This window comes from Megascapheus bottae, chromosome 23, assembly GCF_031878675.1.
Source record: "Megascapheus bottae isolate mThoBot1 chromosome 23, mThoBot2.hap1, whole genome shotgun sequence".
Lineage (NCBI taxonomy): Eukaryota > Metazoa > Chordata > Mammalia > Rodentia > Geomyidae > Megascapheus > Megascapheus bottae.
In genome coordinates, this window is record NC_143531.1 from 20758803 (window position 1) to 20785090 (window position 26288).

At 42.7% G+C, this 26288-nt stretch overlaps 2 long non-coding RNA genes across 2 annotated transcripts in view; both read right to left on the reverse strand.

Moving 5' to 3' along the window:
• Positions 1-9: 9 nt before the first annotated feature.
• LOC150047413 (uncharacterized) lies at positions 10-8582 on the reverse strand. The gene is made up of 4 exons (XR_016539393.1): positions 7043-8582; positions 6663-6764; positions 860-968; positions 10-593 (listed from the first exon to the last, which is right to left on the reverse strand). It is a non-coding gene; the product is annotated as an uncharacterized LOC150047413 (long non-coding RNA).
• Positions 8583-9024: 442 nt separating this feature from the next.
• The window catches only part of LOC150047414 (uncharacterized), an 81606-nt gene continuing 64342 nt past the window's right edge, over positions 9025-26288 (reverse strand). Inside the window, exon 3 of the long non-coding RNA XR_016539394.1 lies at positions 9025-9170. This is a non-coding gene — a long non-coding RNA (uncharacterized LOC150047414). The remainder of the gene's footprint in view (positions 9171-26288) is intronic.

Here is a 26288-nt window from a genome sequence, read left to right on the forward strand (position 1 = left end):
TGCTCTGTGAAGTGTGTCCCAATAAGACTGTGGGAAAAAAATGAAAAGAGAAATTGCAGAGCAAGGCTTTCTAAGTCAGGACAAGGGACACCCATTTCTGCCCCTATGTTTGAAGGCAGTGTGCGAGTCCAGGGGCCGTCAGAACACCTCACGTGACATTCTGTACTTAGTAGGTTCTTCTTCCTACAGTCATGGTCCAGAGGGAAGGCTCAGAGCCAGGGCAAAACACTTTTTAATGGAAGATTCTAGAGAACATGAGGAAACAGTTAGCTGCCACCTTCTGTCACACATGTTCTGATGACATGTGAACTTGTCTAATTGGATTGGCTCTCTCTGGGCCCATTCTGTTTGTTCCCCCACCCCCGTCCCTCCTTTTTTGAGGTAACTCATCTCTGACTGCTTTATTTTCCATTTGGGTGAGTCACTCTGCCAGTGGATGGAGAATGTAAGTCATTACTTTCTTCATCTTTGTAGATAATTTGATACCGTACATGGTCCATTCGAATGTTTCTTCTGTATTTGTATCTTGGCAAAGGCATGCTACATTGTCTGCAATTCTTCTATTCTCATTGCCAAGCTTTTTTTTTTCTTCTCTGGAAAAATCAAAGAAAATAAGGCAGGATGCATCAAGCCACAACCACTTGGCGCCTAGACTGAAAGCTTTTTCTCATTCCCCAAGGCTTCTCCCTCCCTCCCTCGTCCCCTCTCTCCCTCCCTCAACCCACTTCCCTCCCTCCCTCTCCCTGACATTCCTGAGGACACAGCTGGACACTGTGCTCCAGCCCCACAATCTCCCACCAAAGCTGTTTGAGGACATGCTAATTCTCTTCCTCTTTCACACCTTGAAAATGAATCATACCAGAAAAGCTGTTCTCCAAGGCGAGACTGGCTGGCCCATTCTCTGACAGGTTTTTCCCTTGTGTTGACATGAGAGGCAGAGAAAAATTAACTGTTCTGCACCGGGCTTTCTAAGAATGCAATGAAAGGAAACCTCTTTAATCAAAACCAGCCCAGAATTCCTATACTTTGGACATGTCCTCCACTCTACAAATTGCTAGAGCTAACTCCCCTAAGAACAAGAGGGAGTTCTTGAACTTCCAGAAGATAAAGTAAGTTACCATTGGTTGCCCAGTGTAGCATTTAGGGCAGAGCCAAGCCAATTATGACAGGCATGAAGGTGCTCCTTTGGTGAACACAGATAAAAAGAGAGTTATTTACCAACAGCCAACAGTAACTACATTAAAATGTAAGCCTTGGCCCTTGAGTCAGGGTAAAACTGTTTTCTTGACATATGGGTTGGGATGTTTTCAATAGAGTAAACATGTCTGCAGTAAAATATTGACACCGTATTCATCTGTCTTGTGTCAGCCGTGTGTCTGAAATACTTCCTCTAAATTAGTGGTGTGGCTCACATTTATTTGTGTGTGGCACTGGGTTTTTATTTCCCAATGCATCTTTTGCAGGTCAAATTTGTGGGGACATTCCCTAATTTTAAGAAGAGGCTAATGTGCTCTGAAACAAGAGAACTAAATGCAGAGTTTGGCCCAACCTTCAAGTGGCATGCCAAACTCCCTATTGAAATAGCACAATTTTTGGGGAAAAACAAAACAAAACAAGTTGCATCAGCAATCTAATAGCTTACTCATAGGTTTGGTAATGAACTTGAAAACTGGTCTTTAAATGCTTTCTACCACCTATACATAGCCAAGGAGTGTGTCTTTTGAGAAAGAACCCAGTAGGATAATCACAGCAGAGGAATGGATGTTCTCTTTCTGCCAAGTTTGGAATTTGAGACAGTAGTTGATCTGAATGTTTAGATCGATAACATTTGTGTCTCCTTTACTCTTTGTAGAGCTAAAGTTAGGAAAGTGGGGCGGTTTTGTGTAATGGCTAGATTCAATACTATATGATTTATTGCCTGAACATATGTCTTACCTTTTGGAAAAATCAGATGTTTAGCTAACAGGTGATGACTGAGCTGATACAGACACAAATTTGAAAATGATCAGAATCAAAAACTGGAGTCACTTGTTATCAACCCTAACCAAAAATTAAATAATAAACATATATATAAAGTTGAAGGTATGATGGAAGAGTTCTCGCACATGACCGATAGTTAATCTCCCAAAACACTCCCAAAGCAAATTCACACAGTAAGTAGTTCTACAAGAACATGTGCCCGTCAACTGTTCAACTTTGGACTTAGGCCATTCGTGCTAATCACCTTGGCCAATTATTTCAGAATACCTGCCACGGCCATTTTTCACTTAAAATCTTCCCCATGCTTCAAGCTTTTTGGAATTTACTATGGCCCTTGTATTCCATTTCGACACTCAGCTAGTCCCAAACTCTTCCTTATACTATTCTTCACTATTGTTCTAATCACTATCACTTAGTATTCTTCAGTGAATCTCCTCTTGAGTACAAACTATTTACCAATGTTCAATTGGAACTATATTAAAATATAACCCTTGGTCCTTGAGTCAAACTAAAACTGGTTTCTCCATAGAGAGCTTTAAATGACTATTTAGGCACTTCTAGTCTCAGATCAGTGGAATCTCACTTCAAAAGGACTTCACCCCAATGTGAATCTGTGAGGGAAGAGGGCAGGCAGTAAGTGGCCAGGGTCCTCCAGGATTTAGATCATATTTCCCTTTTATCTTTGTCTCTCTGTTTCTCTCTCTTTTATTATTTTTAAATAGTTATACAAAGACGTTGCCATTCAACAAAGGATTCTATTTCCTCTTGGTATGACTTCATCTTTCTTCCATCCTCGGTTGAGTTGTGTCCCTCCTAAAATTATGTTGAAGACCTACCCCTCATACCGGTGACTAGGACTTTGTTCGAAAGTACAGTTCTTTCAGCCGTAATCTCATTAAGATAATGACATGGAAGACCAGGGACCTACAGACATACAGAAAAGGACATACAGGACCCAATGCTGATGTTATTAGAAGGGGAGGAAATCCACACAAGCAGACATGGACAACAGAAGACCAAACGAGGACAGAAGCAAACGTTAGATTATGCCCCACAAGCCAAGGGCTGTGAAAAGTGATCAGAAGCAAGGAGAAAGGGAATCCTAGAATCTTCAGAGAAACCACAGGCATGCCCACTTTCAGAGTCCTGAGAGACTACATTTTTGTCATTATAAGCCATTCAGTTTATAGCACTTTGTTCTGGCAACTCGAAGAATGAATACAGATTGGCTTTCTTTTTTCCCACTTCAATTACCTAGTCTCTAAGTTATCTATCCTTAACTTTACAGTATTATCAATCAAGATTTGAAAGTTGCATTTTTTATTTAAAAATGCATTTCAGGGGGCCAGGAGTTTGGCCTAGTGGTAGAGTGAGTGCTTGCTTAGCATGCACGAAGACCTGGGTTCGAGTCCTTGGTATCACATACATAGAAAAAAGCTGGAAGTGGTGCTGAGGCTCAAGTGGTAGAGCTCTAGCCTTGAGAAAGTCCAAGGACAGTGCTCAGGCCCTGAGCTCAAGCCCAGGTCCAGCAAAAAAAAAATGTGTTTTAGGAAGTGGCAGTTTGTGTTGCTGACTGTGCAATGAAACCTTTATGCACCAAGGGAAAAGAAAAGAAATGCCTGTTTATAAAAGCCATATAATGAATGATTGTTGTCCTTAATGTACTATGTTGTCTCTCATCTCCTTTGCTGTCCCTTGGTTATCTCATATTGGTATAGTATCTCACTTTGCTATCTGATATATTGAATTTATTTGTATTTGGATATTTGAAATTTGATAGGGAAGGGGGGAAAACCAAGACGGGTGGGTGATGTGGGGGGGGAGGGAAACGGGTACCAAGACATGTGAAAAGGTATCAATGTATGTGAATTAATGCACCTTCTATCTGGCAAATATCATGGAACCCTTTTACTAATTACAATAAAAAAAAGAAATGCCTGTTTATGTGTGCAAATGCACTGCGCCTGCCAAAATGAAGTGTGTTCAGCCATGATCTGACAGTTACACGGGTTCTAATTCCGCAGTAGAAATCATGCAGAGAAAGCTCTCCATCATCATCCCAATTAGACGTGACTAGTGAACAACGTAAGGCCACCAGGTCAAGGCCACAAGGTCACCAGTGGCTTCTCCATGAACACCCTTGGGGAGGAGGGGCACTGCGCAGGGCAGGGGACAAGTGGAGTCCGGTGGATATGGAAGCTTTTCCTACAATAGTACTGTTTCCTAGAGTTGTGGTGAGGGCTCACAGGGTATCATAGTATCTAGTACATACCAAAGGCTCAATGAAATTATTATTACTATCATCATCATCATTATTATTAGCTATAAAGATACCTAGAAGAGTATCGTGTATTACCTTGGAGTCTTAGACAAAAGAAGCAGACTTCAGCCAAGATAAAGCATATCCAGAGTGCAGAATTTATTATTTTTCCACAACACTTGGTGAGTTCATGAGACCTCAAATAGTTTCTTATATTCGCATACTCTGACTACAAATCTGTACCTCTTCCCCAAAACAGATAACCATTGTTCAGCCTGGATTACCCTGATCTCTTTAGCGATATTGACTATCAACCTGTTAATAATGACAGTGATTGTAGTCTTGTATCTGTCGAACAGAAATCAATGGATTATTAAAATTGCTCACTGGAGAACCTAAGCCCAAGCCCATACTACGTTTTAGCTATGCACATTATTTTTAGTCTTTAAATCCCAAAATTAGTTGACTCTAGTAGGGGCTAAATTTTAAGTAAGATAGGGTGATCTTGTGAGAAATAGTTGCTAGAATTAAGGTAAAAATGTATACTAGCCCCACAATACTTCAGTGTGTATATTTTTTAGGAACAAGGGCATTCTCTTACATAGCCATAATACAATATTGAAAATAAATATATTGAACTTGGAGGCAATTCTATTATTTGTTCCTCATCTCATTTTCAGTTTGTCAACTACCTCCAAACACACTATAGTGTTGATTCTTTTGCAGTCCAGGGCTTAATCCAGGAATTGACAGTGCGTTTGCTGTCTTGTTAGTTTCCTCCAATGAGAGATACTTTCTCAGCCTTTGTTTTGTTTGGTCTTTTCATGTTGGAAGATTTCAGGTGATTTATTTTATAGATGTTAAAAGGCTAATCTGTTAAACCCTGGCTGGGATGCACTGCTGTTTTGTAATCATGAGATTGAGACTACACAATTTGGTGGGAATCTCAGTCATCCCCCTGCTTCCTAGTGCATGTCAGAGGTGAACACAATAGTGACTTTGACCACTTGGATAAAGGGGTACTCACCAGATTTCTCCAATGTACGCTAGTTTCCCCTACATAGTTAATAAGTTATTTGTGGCCAGGTGCAATGGCTCAAACCTGTAATCCTAGCTACTCAGGAGGATAAGATCTGAGGATCACAGTTCAAAGCCAGCCCAGGGACAAAGTCCATGAGACTCTTATCTCCAATTAACCACCACAAAACCAGTAGTGACCTCGAGGCTCAGGGACAGTGCCTGGGCCCAGAGTTCAATTCCCATGACTGACAAAAAAGAAAAGTTATTTGTGGGGCAAGACTTTGGGATTCTATCAAATTTTCACCTACAAAAGTCCAAGGACAGTGCTTAGGCCCTGATTTCAAGCCCCACAACTGGCAAAAAAATAAATAAATAAACACTTTACTGAGGGACAATTGGTATACAAAATCTATACATCTGTAACACTTGGCTGTAAGTATCCACCCAGGAGACCATCAAAAATGATGTGACAAACGTATCCATCCACCCAAAAGTTTCCTTCTCCTCCTTGTTTATCTTTTATTCTTTTAATGTTTGTTATCAAACAAAGATCCTTTGTGGCAATAGCACGTAATAGAAGATGTATATTCTTAACAAATTTTAAAGTATAAACCATATGGTTTATGTTAAATGGTAGATTGCTAGAATTGATTCCATTTTTTTAACTTAGAGTGTCATAGTTTTTGGTTTTATTCAGTGTATCATAATCTGTTATCATCACTATTATTATCTTAATTTGTCCCATATTGGGCTCTTCAAGCCGATTCCCACATCTTTTTTATATGTCTCCATTAATCTTTGAACATTTCCTCACTTCTAACAAAATAATAGGTCTGTGAGTACTTTTAACAAAATAATTACATGTTTGCATAGGCTATAGCAAACACACACACACACACACACACACACACACACACACACACACACACACACACACACGATCCACTTCTTCATTGCCTGGCCCCCTTGTCCTGGAGGACTCAGGGTGGGAGAGAAAGAGAAGCACCAGCTGAGGATAGGGGGCCTGGTTCCAGCATCTTCCATCCTATTAAACTCTAGACAAACATTTGGCAAAAGGAGTCTCTGAGTTGTCTTGGGAAATGGGGCCAGCAAAGAGAAATCAAATATATTTACTTCGTTTATTCCTTATTAAAGCATCTTTGAATGTTCTCTAGGATAATTTTATGATAGTTTATCTGTTTTTACCATTCAGGATAGATGTGGAAAAGGGAAAAAAATCAGATTAAAAGAGAACGATGTCCAGGCATAGTGATGGATGATCCCAGCACTTGGGGGGATGAGGAAGAAGGAACATAGCCAGGCCCTGTCTCAAGAAAGAATCAAAGGTCTTAAATACACAATGCCCATCTCTCAGTCACCAATGTGTATCATTGGTACTTACAGCAAGTGTCTCTACATCACAGGATAAGGTAGCAACACAGCATATGAGTAGATTTCTTAGTAGCTTGGTAGCTTCAGATCCAAACTGGCTCGAGGTAATCAGCTAGAGAAATGTGGAGGAAATTTACACTTCAAGCTTAAAACCACAATTCCCATTCCCACTTCGCAAAGGGTTAAGGAAGTAAAATTATTCTCCGCTCATAAAATCGTGAAATGATTTATTTTAACCTCTAGTCCCTCTTAAGACTTAAAGGAAGATTGATGGTGTGAGCGGAGCACCTAATTCTGTAGCAATTCTTTTGTCTTAAGATCATATTTGTCTGGGCTATTAGGTGGTTACAGGGCATTAGTCATAATGCTGATGAATTACTCCTCTCCTACCTGAATGTCACAGCACAACTGGGAGAGGAGTTCTGGAAGGATGAGGTGATCCAATGGAAGGAAAAGGAAGTAGTCAGTCCCAATCCAGCTGAAAAATAAAATTCCGTGAAACTGTAAACATATTGCTCTGGGGATGGCCTTAAGTCTGAGTTTGCCAAATACAGAACTTACCTTGAAAATGGGAAAACACAATATCCCAAATTTATACACATGATGAACTGAAAAGAGAAATCAATTATTCCCAGAACGGCTCTGATTGAATCTTTGGGGCATGGTTTGACTGAGCAAACGAAGTGAGGCCAACACGTTTCCTCCCCTACCTCCTAACAAAGTAAGCCTTTCTGGTTTTGCAACAGACTTACATTTTATGGTTTGGTTAGGCACCATTACCCTCGCCTCTCCACTTACAGAATTTCCCTTCCATGAAAACCCCGAGCAGGGCCCAGGCTGTGGGGAAACGCAGGAGGCCACAAGAATGACATGGTCCAAACTCACCACACACTCCCTTCTGCTGGTTGGCAATGCGGTGACTTCGAAAGCAAGTTCTAAATAAATGTGTTAGCATATGGAAAGTTAGTCTTCGTATGATGTAGCCGTTGAGGGGGCTCCTGGCACCCAAAAGTTGTCTAATAAAGTGTGTTCCAGACCAAAGATCCAAATTAAGTATTTAAGAATGTCATACAAAAGAAAAAAATGAAGCCAAATAGTTGGCAAAAAACACACACATACACATACACACAGCTCAGTCATGAAACTATATACCATGCTGCCAAGTCTCAAAGAATACTCTTAGGTACAATTTACTAAACCAACTAAGTAAAAGGCAGCCATAAATTATAGAAGGAGGCAGATGTTGGTGGATTCCAGAGTCACCTCTAAGCCTATTAAAACTTTAAACACTCTGCTGTCTGATAGCCTGAGAGATTGAAACTATGGTGGTTAGCAGTTGGTAGAAGAATGGTGTGTGAGTGTGTGTTGGCCCAGAGGGGCTGTCTATCACTGCTGGGTGCACACTCTACTGCTAACACACTCTGTCACTGCTGGACAAGTCTCAGTCAGGTTCCAAGCCTTTCCATGGCTCCTTGTGGCAAAAGTAGAGGACTGTGACCATAGAACAGGAAAGAATGGCCCAGCCCTTTCCTCCATTCTTTTGCTCTGTTCTTTCCTTTCTGACTCAGAGAAGTTGAATGTGTAACAGGTACTTAGACACTGCTTTCGCTAACAGTATTACACACCACTTGATCTGAAAATGCTGTCTTCTTTGCTTTCAGCCATTGTCTTCTGAGGTGACCTCAGATTCTAGGACGTCTTGTGACTAGGATGAGATCACATCCTACTCAGACAGTAGTGGTTTTCTTACTGTGAAAAGGCACTGCCTTACCAACCCTGAAAGAAAGAGCAATTTGACCAGAACTGTTCTATCATTATGCATACCTCTGGCCCCTGCCCCAATTCTTCCCCTGTGTAAACCTAAAGCTCAGATCTGTGCTGGAAGACAGGCAGAAATGCTTCCTTTGCCTCTTCCCATAGATTCCCTGTACAGTATAGTATGATAAGTGACCTTTCTCTACCCTTCACCAAGACTAGTCCCTGTGTTTGGAGTACACGGTCACCTCTGACATGTGGCTTATCTAAAGTTGAGCCTAGAACTCTGGTTCCAGACAGAGGTGAAATGGATGGAGAAATCAAGATCCTGTTTACAACAGGGACATGGAACTCTCAACCATTGGGGAAAGGGACTGGGCCCACACGTCATTGCCCTCAGGATCACCGGTCCTCAGCTCCCCAATTCTCCTCCACCCATGGTCCCATCCAACAAGGAGGCCCTACCTTCACCAGGAGGAAGTAAAATGGCACGTCCTCCATTTGACAGCATTGACTGGTCCATTATAAGCTTGGTTTCTTGCTTTCAGAGCAAGAGCAAACTTACAGAGCAAATTTCAGCACTGTGATCAGGGAAGCAGGGGTGGAGATAAGTAAGAATAAGTAGGTAGAAATCAAATGAAGCTGCAGTTCTCTTGTCTGTGGATTTATGGGCCAGCCCCACAGTCTTTCCCAACAGGCATTTGCTGCTTCCCCCATCTCCTAAAGGCTGATGTATCTAAACCAAGTCTTCTTTCTTCTTTCCCTGGAGAGAACAGGGAAAAAGACCTGTGTTCTGTCTGTGAAAACAGGTTGGGGGACCATTAAGAGAGAAAAAGGCAAAGCTATAATTTAACCTACCTTTTTGGATGGTTTTCATTACATTTATTTTCTTGGATACACACACACACACACACACACACACACACACACACACACACACACACAGTTTGGCATTTTCCCAGTAGTTAATGGGCTCAAAATTTTACTAATCAGTGCCTAAATGTTCACAAAATAATGCCACCTTTTGAAACCAGGGGCAAGGATATTTCCAAATGCTTCTAGTCAGAAGGCATAATATTAAAATGCAGGTTGCATATGTGCAAAAAAATAAAACAGTCTTCTGGGAGTTAGGCATAAGCTCTCAATTATCTGTCTTCTTCAGAGTCACAAACCAATGCCAGAAACACAGCCCAGGCCCAAGAATGCACCTAGGAATGAGTCTACAGGATTCTCATGGTGCCAAGCTGAACCCCTCACTCTCTCCACCCAATTGCCAGACAGATTCCATCTCTGGCCCTCACAGCGGTCCCACAGGCTCTCAAACCCATGCCTAGTAACCATGCATTTCTGAGAGGATGCTGATTCTCAGGCCTACTGTGAGTCCCTCTGGAGTCTGTATGCTGGACTATCAATGCATAGAAAGTTGGAAGTATATCTCATTCTTTTCCCCACCAGAGGATTTATTCTCATTCTTATTGAATATGACTATTTGTGTCACTTCCTTTACTATGCATGTTCAATATTAAGTGCCCAACACAGAACCCAACAGAAATGAGATGCTTGGGAAGTGACAGACATCCAGTAGGTAGACACCAAAGAGAACCATGTATTCACAATGTTTGGTCATACTAGTCCTGGACGTGCCTAGTTCCCAATCGACGGGAACTATAGAATGTGACTAACTCTACTTGACCACACAATATTGAGCAAATGAAGGTCCATAAATGTTTAAGAACATAGAGAACAAAGCCATGATGAAGTCAGAATAATAACAAGCACCGCTACTGGTTTGATGGCTGGGGAGAAATGGTAGGCAGGGGCCAGTATGGACATGGGAAAGGGTCCAGGATTGCTTGAGGATCTGCAATGCTTTCCTTGAGGTTGTGGTGGATTTGTTGAGCATAACTGTTGTTTCAGGGGAGTTAGGATGGAGAGCTTTGCTGTCCCAGCACTACAATCTCTGCCTTTCAAGTTAGCTGGGTGCAGTGGGATAGCTCAGTGACTTGGGAAGTTGTGAGACGATGATTGGGGCCCAGGGTGGCCCTGGGGTAGTGGGAACAGCCTAAGCACGATTGTGTCAGAGTTCTTAGGACATGCCCGCTCCCCATATGGGAACCTTACAACATTAACCAAAATAGACCGTTAGGCCCTCGGCCATGCACCATGTGTCACTGTGGGAAGGTGAGGAGCTTCCCTGAGGCTCAGATTCCTCATCTGTCAAGTGAAATGGCCTCTCCCTCGTCCAGCTCTCTTGGGAAGGTGATCAAGTACAAGTAAATAAGGTGTCAATGGAGCCTTTATGACTGTTTCTACCTGGGCCTTCTACTACCCAGTACAGATCAGTACCTGCTTCTTATGAATTCCTCTACCTCTGAGGTTGCTTAGACCATAGACGCCTCTCTCAGGGAGGAGAGAAGCATTCTAGTCTGTGGACACCAAGATGCCTAGGGGATACTCCAGGGCAAATCAGGAGGAAAATGGAAAATGGTGTGGTGGCTGCTTTGGGGGAACAGAAGGCCACAGAGTTAAACATGCAGAGAGAGAGAGAGAGAGAGAGAGAGAGAGAGAGAGAGAGAGAGAGAGAGAGAGAGAGAGAGAGAGAGAGAGAGAGAGAGAGAGGGAGAGAGAGAGAGAGAGACAGAGAGAGAGACAGAGAGAGAGAGAGACAGAGAGAGAGACAGAGAGAGAGACAGAGAGAGAGACAGAGAGAGACAGAGACAGAGAGAGACAGAGAGAGACAGAGAGAGATCTTCTGATAACTCCCTTTGCAGAAGACATGCTCTGAGCACCAAAAGCAAATATACACACATGCACTTGCAAAATCCTCAAAACAAATGCTAAGTCTTCATGTGGAAAAAGCACTAGCCCTGGAAAACAGCGAGGAGGGGAACTGGAAGGGCCTGGAATTGTCTGGCCCACTTACACTCAGAATTGCCTCTACACACAAAAGCTACTGCGCACCGGCCAGCCAGAAGCTCAGGCCAGGCCTGCGCTCTCTCCTCTGGCTCTCTTTAGGAAGGACCTGATCTCATTGCCAGTTGGCAGACATTTCGAACAAATTGGCAGAGTCTTACCTTGCTTTACTAAATAAACACATGTGAGCTTCTCAGACTCACTGGCCTGGGTAAAGAGCAAGTTTAAGACAGCCATTTCCCCAGACATGGAGGGAGCCTAAAATTGATGCTAAACACCCCCTGAAGTGTGAAATAGAGGCCTTCACTCCCTGAGACCTCTGTCTACTAAGACCTCATTCCAGGAGTCAAGTGCTCTTCCTCGTGTACTCGTTTCTCTGTAGCTTTCTCTGAAGTTGGTAGAACCGAAAACTCCCCCAAACAGTTAGCTACTGAGCATAAATCTAAATATGCCCACAGGCACCCAACTCCCTCCTCTACCATTTATAAATTAAATCTCCATGGAAAACAAACTGTGAATTCAATCTCAGTGGAAAAGGAAGTCTGACCACAATCATCTTGAATCTAAAATGGGTCAGGTTAAGGAATCGCTGTGGTCAAGGCAGCCACAGCTTGTCGCTGTCCCCAAACCCAGAGATGGGAGAGGGGCTGCCAAACATTCTTCTGCTTAGCAACCCCGGAACCCTAAGGAACCAGCAGGGCTGAAAGCAGTCCTGCATAAAGGGATCCCCTGGGGAATTAGAGCAGTTACATGTAGCTTCCTTCTTTTCCCTTCTACTCCAAGGACCCCCCTTTTTCCTCTTCTGCTCCTTGTTCACATTGACTTTATCCCATTCTCTCCCCAACCCCTTTGTAGTCAATGTTTTTCTGCTTGACAATGCCATTTAGGTGTTTGCAGCAGGTTGAGGAGGAGATCTGCAAGAGCATGTAGGCATTAGGGTTGAGGGTACAGTGATCTGAGAATCTGAGGACAGCAGAACTCTCCTTGTAGAGAAGGGACCTACCCACCACCAGACGCAGCGCCAGTGTCCAGTGGTGGTCTGAGGCCACCTCTGAGAAGGACATTGTTCTGAGGGCTGTGGGGCTTCCTCCAGCTACAGCCTTGGGGTAAACATGCAAAAGGGAGGACCTGTGACAGAGATCAGGTTAGAAATTCAGGGGAGAGGGTGAGACAGCAGAAAGATGGCCCGGAGCCGGGGGGGCGGGGGGGTGTCCTCATGGGCAGCCATCAGTCTGTCAAAGAGGGAAGGAAGAGCAGAAGCAGAGAAAAATAGAGAAAACACCAGGATCCAAAGGCTGAGGAAGATTCTAGAAGCAACTCTGAGGTGTCACCTTCATCTGCATGTCCTCTGCCCTCCTTCATCCAGACACAGTGCCACAGGAAGAGGCAGAAGAAAACCATGAGACAGGAAAGCTACTGCTAGGGAGACTGAGGTAGGAAAGGTGGCGCAAAGCGAGCTGCTGCTACTGCTGCTGCTTTAATTCCTTGGAGTTCCAAAGAGTAAGATAGGGACAGAAGAAGATTGCCGGTCAAGTGCAGCTCAAGCCACCAAGTAGGGACAACAGACTACGGGGGCAGCTGGCAGACCTCCTCCGCTCTCTCTCTGGGAATGAAGGAAGAGGAGAACAGGGCAGCAGGAAGCTTCAGACCACATCACAGAACTTCCTCATGCATCGTTTGTCTTCTTTCAAGAGCGAGACAGAACTTTAAAAATGTTCTGTGTTACACTGGGTGTCAGTAGCTCAAGCCTGTAATCCTAGCTACTCAGGAGGCTGAGATCTAAGGAATGCATCTTGAAGCCAGCCAGGGCAGGAAAGACCATGAGACCCTTACCTAGCATGAACTACTCAGAAAAAGTTGGAAGTGGCACTGTGACTCAAGTGGTAGAGCACAAGTCTTGAGCACAAAGAGGTGCAGAGAGTGCCTAGTCCCTGAGTTCAAGCCCCAGGACAGGATTTGAAAAACCTCTTTATTTTTGTCCCTTCTCCCCCACCAACCAGGATAATTATCAAAAACAAACTATAGTACATTTATAGAGATTCTCAGTAAAATTAAAATAACTGAATACTATATCTCATCCCCTAACTATGCTATACCCTGCTTGGCCAGCCCTCAGACCCCAGTGCTCCAAGTCTAACTTAAATTGACTCCTTCGCAAAGTGGGCAATTTGTCCTACCGACAAATGCTCACCTATCTCTGCCCCCAGTTTCACCCCTAGAAACATCCTAGAAAAACATCCAAAAGATTTATGACCAAAAGTAGTAACTGAGTTCTGTATAAAGGCAAAAAAGTGTTAAGAAGTAGAAATATGGCCGAGTAAGTTAGATAACACAAAGGACTACTTATAAACCCTTGATAATTATTTATGATTCCCCATTTATCACAAAAAGATGTTCACAATACCTGAAGTGAAAAAAACAACAACAGGGAATCTACAAAGGATGCAATGTGATTGGGTGAAGTAAAATAGAGAAGAGGAAGGAGGAGGAGGAAGAGGAAGAGGAGGAGGAGGATGAGAGGAAGAGGAGGAGAAGGAGGAAGAGGAGGAAGAGGAGGAGAGGAGGAGAGGAGGATGAAGAGGAAGGAGAAAGAGAAGAAGGAGGAGGAGAGGGAGAGGAAGAAGGAGGAGGAGGAGGAGAAGGAGAAGGAAGAGGTGGAGAAGTGAGGGAGGAAGGAAGGAAAGTCTAAGGAACACACCCTGAAATGGAAAGAAAGTCGAAGGACATACACCTTAAAATGCTTCTCTGTGTGGTGGCTTTTCCTTTTCTCTATGCTTATTATTTCATAGAGATTTTCCTTAAAATGTATGTTAGCTTTTTTTATTAGCAGAAACTATCATACTACTTACACACACACACACACACACACACACACACACACACACACACACATTGCCTCTTTCTCTAAGATGAGATTCCTGTTGGCAGGCTCTGGGAAGACTGGCCCTCCCACCAAGTAGCTTGGCACATGCTGGCATGGCTGTTGCCCACCACTGCAGCAGGCCGGCAGGCAGCCTGGCTCTCCCAAGTTCTCGTATTATGAGCCCAACATATGAACCAAACCAGATCTCTTGTTACTGAATAGGTTTGTTTTCTGAGCCTAAAATACTGAACCTACAGGAAAAGGAGAAAGCCCTGAAGGGTTGTGCTGGCTCTAAGTAGGTTATTTCAATCCGTGGCTTTACATTCTTGGTCAAAGTAGTTTAAATGTTTGCTTCCTGTGGAGGAGCCATGAGCATGTGTTGCCCAAATGCTGAAGTCACAGAGCAGGGAGCTACAGGGAGTTCCCAGGGCCAGCCCAGGACCCACCCTGCCACGTAACCCTCCAGACTCCTGGTTCACCTCTATAACAATGAGCAAGGTACCCATGTATGTTTACTAATAACCCATATCCACAATCCATACTTCCTACACGCTTTTGAGGAGGGGATGGCAAGATTCAAGTGTGACGCTTGAGCCAAGAGAGAAGCTACCTGAACCCCCAGCCCCTTTACAACCATCATGTCTGTCAACCCTGCAGATGGAAATTCAACATGAGATTATCTAGAAAATAGATGTCTACAATTACATATCATAAAACCAACAGTTTTATACCTTTCTGCAGCTGTGATGCCCTCTGTAATAAACTGTAATCTTTACTGTGTAAAGGTAACAGTTTATTTTTTAGTTGATCCTCTTTTTCCTGTTTTTTGTTTTTGTTGTTTTAGTTTTTGGTTTTTTGGGTGGGGGTAATTTATTCTTACAGAGGAAGGTTTTTGTCTCTGAGTATCGCCTCAGAAGTCAGACTTAAATTTCACCACACAAAGACATGTTATTAAGTCATCTCCCACCAGAAGAGTGAGGAACTCGCGGGGTTGGCATGTCTATAAGATGCCTGGCACCAATTAGTCTTGGCGCTGGCTAAATGCTCGACGCCAGAGTGCTCGAAAGAGAAATGGAGCTATTTTGGGCTCTCTGCTTGGGTTTCATTGGGTTATTTTCTTTCCATATGAGGAAATGGTTCATTTTCCTGTTCTGCATGGTACCTGCTTTGTAGAAATGCTGAAATCTATGTACATTAATATCTACAGGCAATGCCCTTTCGTACTAGGACACTTCATTATAGTAGTACATTGAAGCTGGGAACCAAGGGATCACATCTGTAATCCTAGCTGCTTAGGATTCTGAGATCTGTGCATCAAGGCTTATGGTCAGTATGGAAAGAAAAGTCCATAAGACTGTGTCTCCAATTAGTCATCAAAGTACCAGACTGGAGGTATGGATCAAATGGTAGAAGGCCAGCCATGAATGCAAAAGGCCAAGTGAGAGCATAGGGCTCTGAGTTCAAGACCTGGTCCCAGCACAAGACTAACTATATGTGGCCAGAGAATATGCATAATGTTACCAGGAAACTAAATTTTTACTTTTTAATTCTCTAAAATCTAAACGAAATACCCACATGTGACCAGTAAGTACCTATCTGGACAGTTTATCTATTGAGTGCCAATTCTACCTCTTGGAACATCTTATGAACGGAAGTCCTTGCTAAAGAAAGGGCTAGAAGGACTTAGGAGCATGTCATGAGGTGGAAGGGTGCCAGGTTTCCTGGAAACCTGTTGAAATAACTTCCCCCAGATGGCCGACCAATGGATTCTCGATCTCTCCCCAGTCACTGCTGATCTGATTCATTCCAGTATTATTACCATCATGCTAACCAGTAAACAAAGTCATCTGTAAGTGCCAACACTGTTGTTGTTTTGAATTTGGAAGTGATATTGTTATGGTGCTCCATATTCTTAAATATAAACTCTCCCTGGGAGGTATCAGATTGAATATTCAATAGGACTCCTGAGATTCGATTCCCACCCATTGCATAAATATTTTGGCTCTTGGAGAATGACAGCATGAATACCTGAGCAATACATCAGCATTGGAAGATTCAAAAAGGAATGAAACTTCACTTTTCTTTCATTCTCTACTTCTCCTCCTCTCCTCATAGCCAAGATGGATGAGTTGAAGAATACTGGATGGACGATGGCTTCAGAGCAGCATTGAGCTTGACTCCATTGTTACGCATTTCTCTCACGGGACCTTTCATGGTAAATGACACACTGGCTATCAGAGATGCACACAGAGGACACAACTTAGAGATTCATCAAAATGACAAAACTGAGTCTCCAGGGCAGGAAGAGGTCAGCAGGCCCTATGTGCCGCTGGCTTTAACAAACACGCCAGGGCTGGCAAGCCCTTTGTTCTCCTCTGTTCTGGTGGAAGTGATTCAGTGAAAGCGCTGGCATCTCTCGCTCCCTTCAATGCCACCCTTGACCCTTCACCCCACCCTTTCACTTTCCATCTTTTTGCTTCACTGGCCTTTCTGGGTGAGGAAGAGTGTCACTAAATGAAGAATGTACCTTTTCAGAAGAGGTCAATTAGTCCTGGGGCGTAATGAGCACAAAGCTGTCCTCTCCACTTTGACCACTGACTTACACACTATATCCAGGCTCCAGGAGGCTAGGGAGGCAGCTCTCTGGGAAACCAATGAGGGATGGCAGGTTCCATTCCTATAACCCATGCCCAGTCACCCAAGAGAATCAGCCACCAGCCTTCGCTTACTCCCACCAGCTCATGGTAACCAAAACAAGCCCCTTCTGTGCACACTTTCTGTAGCGTGTAATTGTCAGCTGGTGACAGAGAAGAATGGACAGGAAATACGATGAGAGAGCTTTGACAGAGTCCCAACCCTACAAGCCAAGAGCAAGCTCTATGGCCTGATCATGCCTGGAGGAAGAAAGGGCTCCCACCGCTGCTTCGTAAAGAACTCAACACCACAGCACATGCACCAACCCATCCTCCCTAAAGCTCCAGTGGTCTCAGTGAGCAGACCCTGGAGACATCCCAGCCTTGCCCTTTCTCTCCCATGAGTGTTTCTTCATCAAGGTAACCCTGCAGTAAAGATGCCGCCATTTCCCAAGAACAGATGTGAATGAAACCAAATGTTTGGTGACAGACACCATACTTTCTCTGATGGTTGCTATTTCGGCTTCGAGTTCCACTTTGCTGCTTTTTATCAACACTGCCTCTTGTGATGTGATGCTGAAGTGACCCTGTCCTAGCTACGGTTAAGGTCCAGGCCATGAGGGAAATTGAAGCCCCACCCCATCAATAAAGCTACTACCAGTTGCCTCTTTAAGTTTTGTTTGAGTTTAGCCAAGTAGGATCTGAAGTATTTAGGATCATGGAGGTAGGCACAGAGAAGAATGGGAAATGGTCCCTCCCTCTCTGAAGCAGCTCTGAATGCATAATAGATCAGGGGAGGAGTACTGGAAACCAAGAACAAGATTTGTTGCTCTAAAAGACCTTCCATCTGGAAATGATTATGTAGGTTCAGAGCACCCAGTAGGAGCTACATCTATTACACACACACACACACACACACACACACACACACACACACACACACACACACACACACACACAGACATGCACACTTTCTCACACCACTTCAGTGTAGTCTGATGTTCCTGGGCTCACATCATTACCTGTTGTGACCTTTAGTTCTCTGGTACTTCCAGACTTACCTGCTGTGAACTTGGGTATCTTTTAGTCCCACAGGCAGCTGGGGCCAGAGTTCTTCCCTCCCTATTGTCTGTGGACACACTGATTAGCTCCCTCCAGAGGAAAGGAGATTCCAGCCTCATGAGTCACTGAGTCCACCCTCTCTTCCTTGCAAGTCTTGTGAAATGCTCTTCTGGGTAACCAGAGAATTTGCTCTTCTAAGTCTGGGTCTCCTAAGACCATTCAACAAATGAAATTCTCCAAACTTTTCCCCTAACAGATCACATCTTCTTTTTGTGTGGATATGTCTGTGCATGCATGATTTTTTCCCAAAGACTCCAGTGTTCTTGAATGCTTCTTGAAACAAATGACACATGTAGCCAATTGCGGGAAGGCTCATTAAGTTGGCTTTCAGCATAGCTCTTATTGGAATGTTTCAGCTTGTAGTCAAACCTCCAGAGACCTGTTTCAAGCTACCTGGCTTCAAAGCTAATTAGTTGATTGAGAACCATTAGAAAGTTCACATCAGAACTCCATGGAGACTGGTTCTGGATATGGTATTCCTTCCAAAGAAACATTCCCTCACATATACTGAAGAGTACTTTGGACTCCTAACAACTATTTATAAACTAGAGCTATGTCCATGTGGCCCAATCTCTGTATATTGTAGCATTCACGTAAGTACAATCCAATAACTATAATTAACTAAACGCAATCCTAAACTTTCCTTCAATTTATTAAATGGAATCAAAGGGAAATCACTTTATAACCCATAGTAAGGTTTTCTTTTTATAACTCCCATTGTTAAGTTGTATTTCTAACTTCCTCAAATCATCTATATATTTCATTCTCAGCCTCCAAGCCCAAACGCTCTAAAAGCAAATTGGAAAAGACCTCCTCTTCCTAGTTATCCTCTATCCAGAGCTTTTCAGGGAGCCCATAGTGATCTTTCTCCGCACTGCTTTAAGGAAGAATTCGCTGAAGAGATTTGGGCAAAGACCTGAATAAAGATTAGGTTGCTCTCCATAGCAATGGTCGCCAAGTGTAAGGACTGAAAGTAAGGTTGTGGTAATTATGGCTAAGATACAGCCAGAAAGTTCCATGGCTAATGGGAAGGAACTGGTGTAAGAACAATGGGAGAGGAAGTGGATGTTATGGTCTTTTTTAAACCTTTGAAAGGTTTTGAACAGGAGAGAGGTGGACGATTCTGTAGGTAGGAACAAGAGTGGCAGCAAGAAGGGTCAGTTCAAAGATCAACCTGTAGCTGAGATCTGAAATGTTCACACTGGGGCTTGAACAGAGTGGTGGTAAATTCTGAATATATATTACAGACAGAATCCAGAGGATTATTTAATGTGTTAGATTCACAAATCTTTTGTTTATCTTTAAGCAGTTGTACCATTGAACAAGTCAATTTATACGTACAGTGCATCATTCTCTCCAATCCCTGACAGGACCCCTGATGAACTAAGAAATCCAACCCTTCTCAGTTTTCTCGATTTCACAGGATATGTATTGAACATGATGATAGAATCCTCTCTTCATTTGCCTACATACTCAAACTTCTCAAGTGCCAGTTTATTTTGTTGGACAGTGAGTTTTTATGAATATATCTTAACTAACAGAAAATGGTAAAGATAAATGTTTCTTCATTTCTTCCTCTAAGCGTGTTATAAACATTTCACACCATTCAAGCTAATTTGTGAAAAAAAGATAATTTGTGAGATATTCAACATACTCCAATAGATTCTCTTTTTTTGCTTGAAGTAGTGGTGATATATTATGACATTTGCAACTAAGAAATTGTTCAATAAATTGTTTCTAGAAGTTAAGTTCTAATTTTCACAGGTCCTTGCCAATATTGGCTACTATTAATTAATTTTTTAAGCACAATGAAGCAAAATACTACTTCAGGGCCCAGCTTTATAGAAGAAAAGCAAATAAGTTTCTAGAGCGTGTCTACAGTTAAGCTAGCTCTTGACTGTGTGAGTTAAAAACTGGTCTCATAGCCAGGTGCTGGTGGCTCACACCTTTAATCCTAGCTACTCAGAAGGCTGAGATCTGAGGATCATGGTTCAAGGCCAGCCTGGGCACAAAAGTCCCTGGGATTCTTATCTCCAAATAACCACTAGAAAACTGAAAGTGTTGCTGTGGCTCAGTGGTAGTGATAGCCTTGAGCTGAAGAGCTCAGGGACACCAACACTCAAGTCCAGAGTACAAACCCCACTAAAAACAACAACAACAAAAACTGGTATCATAAAGATTTAGCTAGGAGGCCATTTCCATCCTTTTATTTTGTGGTTCATCTTGCTGGTGACCCTCAGATATGATGCTAAATGGGAACATCGTTTCTGCAATACACAAATGTTTCTGGTTATATAACTAGAGGTTTTTCCTGCTATCATGAGACCTGTCTCTCAAAGCATTTATTCAAATTTTCTTGCCTCATAACAATTTCTCAAACCTGCTGACCAAAGGGCTCCTGATAACACACTGACTATATGCCTCTGCAAGTCTAGTAATACAGTAAAAAGTGTCTTCTTCAAGATTTAAAGTTTACACTCCACTCCCATGAATGTCATTGCCTTCTGTTACATTAAGATGATGAATTGAAAAAAAGTTTCCAATGAAATAAAACAGATAGGACTAAATCTCAATGAATCTAAACTACAAAGATAAAGTGACCATGACAACAAATGATGGTGAAGAGAGATGGCAGCCAAACAACAGGAAATGGAAAGATAGTCCAGTGGGAAAAAAACAAAAGTAAAAAATAAAGTAAAATAAAAATAAATGGAAAAAGATTCTTTAAATAAAAAAATAAATGGCGGGTCCGGGAGTTTGGCCTAGTGGTAGAGTGCTTGCCTAGCATGCACGAAGGCCTGGGTTCAATTCCTCAGTACCACATGCATAGAAAAAAGCCAGAAGTGGTTCTGTGGCTCAAGTATTAGAGTTCTAGCCTTGAGAAAATCCAAGGACAGTGCTCAGGCCATGAGCTTAAGGCCCAGGACTGGCCAAAAAAAAGTAAAAAAATGAAATAAAATAAAATAAATGGAAAATAACTCACATAATATAGGAAATGTTCCCAGAATTAAAGGCCACAAATTTCCAAATAGAAATAGCTCCCCAAGTACTCAGGACAATAAATGAAAAACAAACCATGAGGTAAACTACTGTAAGATTTGTAAATATAAAGAATAAAGGCAAAATCCAAAAAGTTACAGACAGAAAAAAATGGAGAAACCTGCACAGTACTGTATTTTCCAAAACTGACCTGAAAAGTAGAAGAAGCTGGTGCATGCTAACAATAGTTTTCATTCTGAAAATGTTTTCAACCTACAGCTGTGCACATAGCAAAATCAAATGTAAGTATACAATAAAAATGTTTTCTGGTAGGCAAGGTTTAAAAAAATATTATCTCTTATGTCAGAGTAACTAGTGTCTATGTTTCACAAAACTGAGACAGTAATCAGAGATAAAGGAATGCAAGGCAAGCAAAAAATTAGGGGTGTAGTCTCAGGAAAGACAAAGTGAATTCCAAGAAAAACAAAAAGAGAATATCCAGATCAGCATCTATGTAAAAATCTTTGAAAGTCATCCATTTCAAACTAGATCAGCCAAATGGAATCCTCCAGAGGCAGCAATATGACCAAGAAAAAAACAAAATGGAGCCAATTTGTGAAATCATGGGTTCCTAAAGAATTAGCATTGGTACATAATACTATGCAGATTTTTTTTGCCAGTCCTGGGGCTCGAATTCAGATCCTCAGCACTGTCCTTGAGCTTTTAAGAGTAGCACTCTACCACTTGAGCCACAACACTACTTCCAACTTTTTCCGTGTATGTGGTACCAAGAAATCAAACTCAGGGCAACACTAGGCAACACTTCTGCCCTAGATTATTTCTTTTAGAAAAGGGATAATATGAAGTCCAGGAAAAACAAAAAGCTGTACCAGAAAGGAAATGTAATCACAGACAACTGTGGGAGCAATATTGACACCAGATTAATTTATGCAAGCCTTGGGTCTTAATTTAACTAATAGCACTGCATTGGGGAGATAGTATGGGAGAGAAGTAGATGAGCATGTGAGTTACAAGAACTCTTGTAATGTATGTCTTTCATAACAACATCAATAACCATAAGACGCAGGCATATTGTGATATTACAAGTGATGCCTCTGGGTATATCATGGGGATAGATGGTAGAGGACGGCTATGTTATCTACATGTAAAAAAATTATATACATATTGCTGACTTCTGAGATCACATCCACTACTGCTGTAGCCACACCCCTACCCCTGTATAATCTCTCACTTCCCGCCATAAGCTCTCTTGCTCTGCAGACTCCATGTTAGGCTGGAGGAGGTCTGCTGTCTCCTCTCCTTACACAGTAAACCCTCCTCTCCTGAACTGCGTGGAGTTTCCTTTTGGCAGACCTTACAATTGCTTTGGGAAATAGACTCAAAAAGCAAGAAGGAGGAAACCAAACCAGCTCAGTGGAGTTATTAGGGGTCAACAGAGATAAGAAAATTGGGGTTCAGTCAGGTCAGGTGAGATTACCTTGTCTAGTTAGTGGCAGAGCTGAGATGTGGCTCTTGCCTCAGACAGAATTCCACATTCTGAATCTAGGAGGACAACAACCATGTTTGTAACCCCAGCATGGACATTTTTTCATGGCTAATAGAAAATACTCCGAATCTATCCACTGAAACAGATGAAGCATCAAAGAGGTCCCGCGTGGCTCACCAGAAACGATAAGTTCCAGTAGAACCAGGTCCCCTGTTCCTCCTCCTCCCTGTCACACAGGGCCTCTGGACAAGGGAGGTACAAGCTTCCACCAGGGAAGGACTAGGAGAATTCTTCTGCAAAGCAAGAGGGAACCTCTCCACCCACCTTCAAGTAGCCCAAGGAGTCAGCTGACTTCTCAGGCAACAGCCTTGACAATGAAATGTCACCCTGGCATTAATGGACCAAGAGTCATTTCAGTCTCAAAAAGAAAAAAAAATGCAAAACTGAACCTTCAGTGTAAAACAAAATAACAACAACAACAACAAAAAAAAACAAACATGGAAACAATTTTGAAGCCCGCAGAACTTTTGAAAATGTCATGAACAAACTGTGAAATCAGGCAGATAAAAATCAGACAGCTGAAGAGAACGGCAGTGCCCCACACAGCCCCTCATCCTGAGTCATGGAGAACCAGTTGGCATGTGATGGGTCCAGGAAGTAGAGGGCCTCACGCTCAAGTCTCCTGTCTGGGCTGGCTTCCAGGGTGTGTGAAAAGACTGGAACTGGACCCGGTAGAGATAAATACGACAGGAAAATCAGTACTCAAAGAATCTTAGCAAAGTGGCTCCACATCTCTGGGCAATAATCAGAATTACAGAGCACATCTCTAAGACTTCCCCAGTAAGCCACCGAAAACATGCTACGGGGAAAGTACCGTGTAGAAACCAAGTGGTGTGGAGCACTCACGTAGAGCAGGACAGGGTATAGAATAGTTTCAAAGAAGCTCTTGGTTCTCAAAGAACTTTACTGTCATGGTAATGTTAGCTGGACTTGTATTTTGCTCTTGACCAAGAAAATTCATGGTCAGTGACATTTATTACTCAAGATTTATGAGGCCAAAGAGAGAGTAAAATGGCTCCTAGACAAGTATGTGGATCCTGACAAGGTGGCAGGGCGATGAGGCCTGGGAAGCTAAGCTCCCTCCCCTCCTCCTTCCCACCGCACCCTTGACCTTGGGCAGGCGTGCTCTCAGCCTGTGTTTGAGAGGGGTATGTTTGTTTCCTGGGGTCCAGGAAATAGAGATCTAGTGACCTTTTCTACCAGAATTAACAGCACTTAATAGAATTCAGGGACAAGAAAAAAGAAAAGTTCAGGTTTCAGCTTGACCATACCACAGTTTTTCACCACAGGCTCTCTGTCTGCACATACCACAGCTTTAGGGTCTGCATTCAAAGCACTGAGTTACAGAAAACTCCAAGAATAGACAAGTGTTTATAATTCTAACAGCAGAGGTCTCTGGAACTACACTAGATGCCTTGGAGAGAGAGCTCAGTGAGGTCAGCTGTCTAACACAGGGCAGCCCCGCTCCATTCTCACTCAGTTGGTAATCAGTTGAGGGTCTATCAGAGGACGCCTCAGAAGTGTATGTTTCTTTAACACATTTGTACACTCCCTGCCTGCAGAATCTTTCTATACAAGACACTAGGCTTAAAATAAAGGTGGATAGCATGACCAGAATTGACACAACTCTGGTTTATGTTATCATAACTTCCTCAAAATGAGTATGCCTAAAGTATGTGGCTATGAAAGATGTTCATTCATCCAGTCACCAAGTACATATGGCACACATCCAAGCTTACCGGTCCAGATACTAGTCTAGGCATTTGGAAGGCAACAAGAGAACAAAGCACTCAGAGAACCCAGCCTTACAGCGTTTATCATCTAAAAGGGAATGAGACATGCATAATAACTAAATTTGCCTAAATAGCATGTCAGGGTGTAGCCCTGTGGAGAACAGAAAGAGTTGAGAATGAGTCCGAAAAGGGAACTGGGTGAGCCATGCAATGAGGGAGGAATTCTCTGAGCAGATTTGGGTGAAGATCTACAGCAAGACCACGTTGCTCTCCTCAGACATGCTGTCAAGTCTAAAATTCTGAAGAAAGAGACACAGCAAGAAAGCCATGTCTGGCGAGAAGGGATAGCGCAGGACAGGTGGCAGATGAGATAGATGGGCAAGCAGAAACCACTTCTTTTGGAAATCCTTAGAGAGTTTTGGGCAACTAGGTAGAAAATCGTCTGTAGGGGGTGCAAGAGTGGGAAGGGAAAGACCAGTTCAAAGGCCGTAGTACTTGAGTTGTGATACCTATGGCTTGAACAGGTGATAATGCTTGAGATGGTGAGTACTTAAATTCTACCTCCTACAAGTCAAGTTAGAAAGGATTTTCTAATGGACTGGATCCATGGTGGGAATTAAGAGAAAACTTCCCTCTGAAGTTCTTCAAAACATATAATGCTTACTTGTTTGGGAAATGCTGCAGAACAGTTGGAAAGGAGCAACTAAGATGTGATAATGATCTCTGTTAACACTCATAAATTACCTGTTTGCTCTGGGCTAAGTGCTGCTGAAACTCTTATATTTGTATATTCACTGTTTAATTATTGTAATAATCAGAGATCCACAACTATTAGGGTATACAGGATTGTTTACTTGTTTGTTGTCAGGCATGGCTTGAACTCAGAGCCTGAGTGCGGTCTCTGAGCTTTATCATTCAAGGTTACTGCTCTACCACTTTCGTCCGCAGCACCACTTGTAATTTGTTTAGTGGTTCACACTGAAGAGAAGAATTTCACAAGTGGCACTGTGACTCAAGTGGTAGAGCTGGAGCCTTGAGCTGAAGAGTTCAGGGACAGCACCCGGCTCCAGAGTTCAAGCCCCTCCACTGACCACAAAAGGAAAGAAAAAAAAACCCACAATAGCCCCCAGGATTACCAGGCATGAGCCACCAGTGGCTGGCAATTATTTAACTACTAATTTTGTCCACCAGTGTTCACCCATGTGCATGTTCTCAGTGAAATACAGAGGTCAGGGAGGAGTGTTGCTTTGTTCAAGGCTGACCAGGAGAACATTTGGGAGCAAGAACCACACTTGGCCCTGTAGTGATACTCTCTAAACTCAATGGAACTCTTCCTGACTCCAGGATCACGGATTTGCCGCAAATTCTGACTGTGTTCCATAGCTGTTGGAGCTTTCAGGAGGCCTGCGTGGAATGGGGACTGAATGGTCACATCCAATTTCAAATGATATGGGAGCTGAAAGACCTTATCTCACTAAAATTCTTCATCACTGCTTAATAAACCCACAGATACTAGATGGAAGCCAAAGGCAGTCCTGATACATCAGCACAAGTCCAAACTAAATATTTTATTTCCTTTTATCATTGTACAGAGAAATCTCATCATAACACAAACCTTACTAAGTGGGGTTGTGTGTGTCTTGGATAGCATTAACTCTTCTGGATCATGAACATTGAAAATGGCCAAAGAAATGCCAAAAGGAGTCCATCTTCAGCAGAAGAGAAGAAAATGTGACCAATAGACAGGACATGAGAGCTAAGCAATAAAGATAACAAGAGAATGGATTTCAATATTTCTTGAGTCCCTCTGAGTGCCTGAGGACAAATCTACCTCCAATATCTCCAATTTCTATTTCTATCAACACCCTCTTTTGCTTTGTTTGAGCTGGATTTCTATCATTGCAATTGAAAGATGCATAACCAATAAATATACACTTTTTCAAAGGCCATGAGAGGCCGTGTCACAAAGCAACTGACATGGCATGTCCACTTGTCAACATTGTGAGAAAAACTTTTTAAAGGGTGGCTACTTGGGGACAGGCATTCTTGTCATCAGAACAGGTAAACTCAA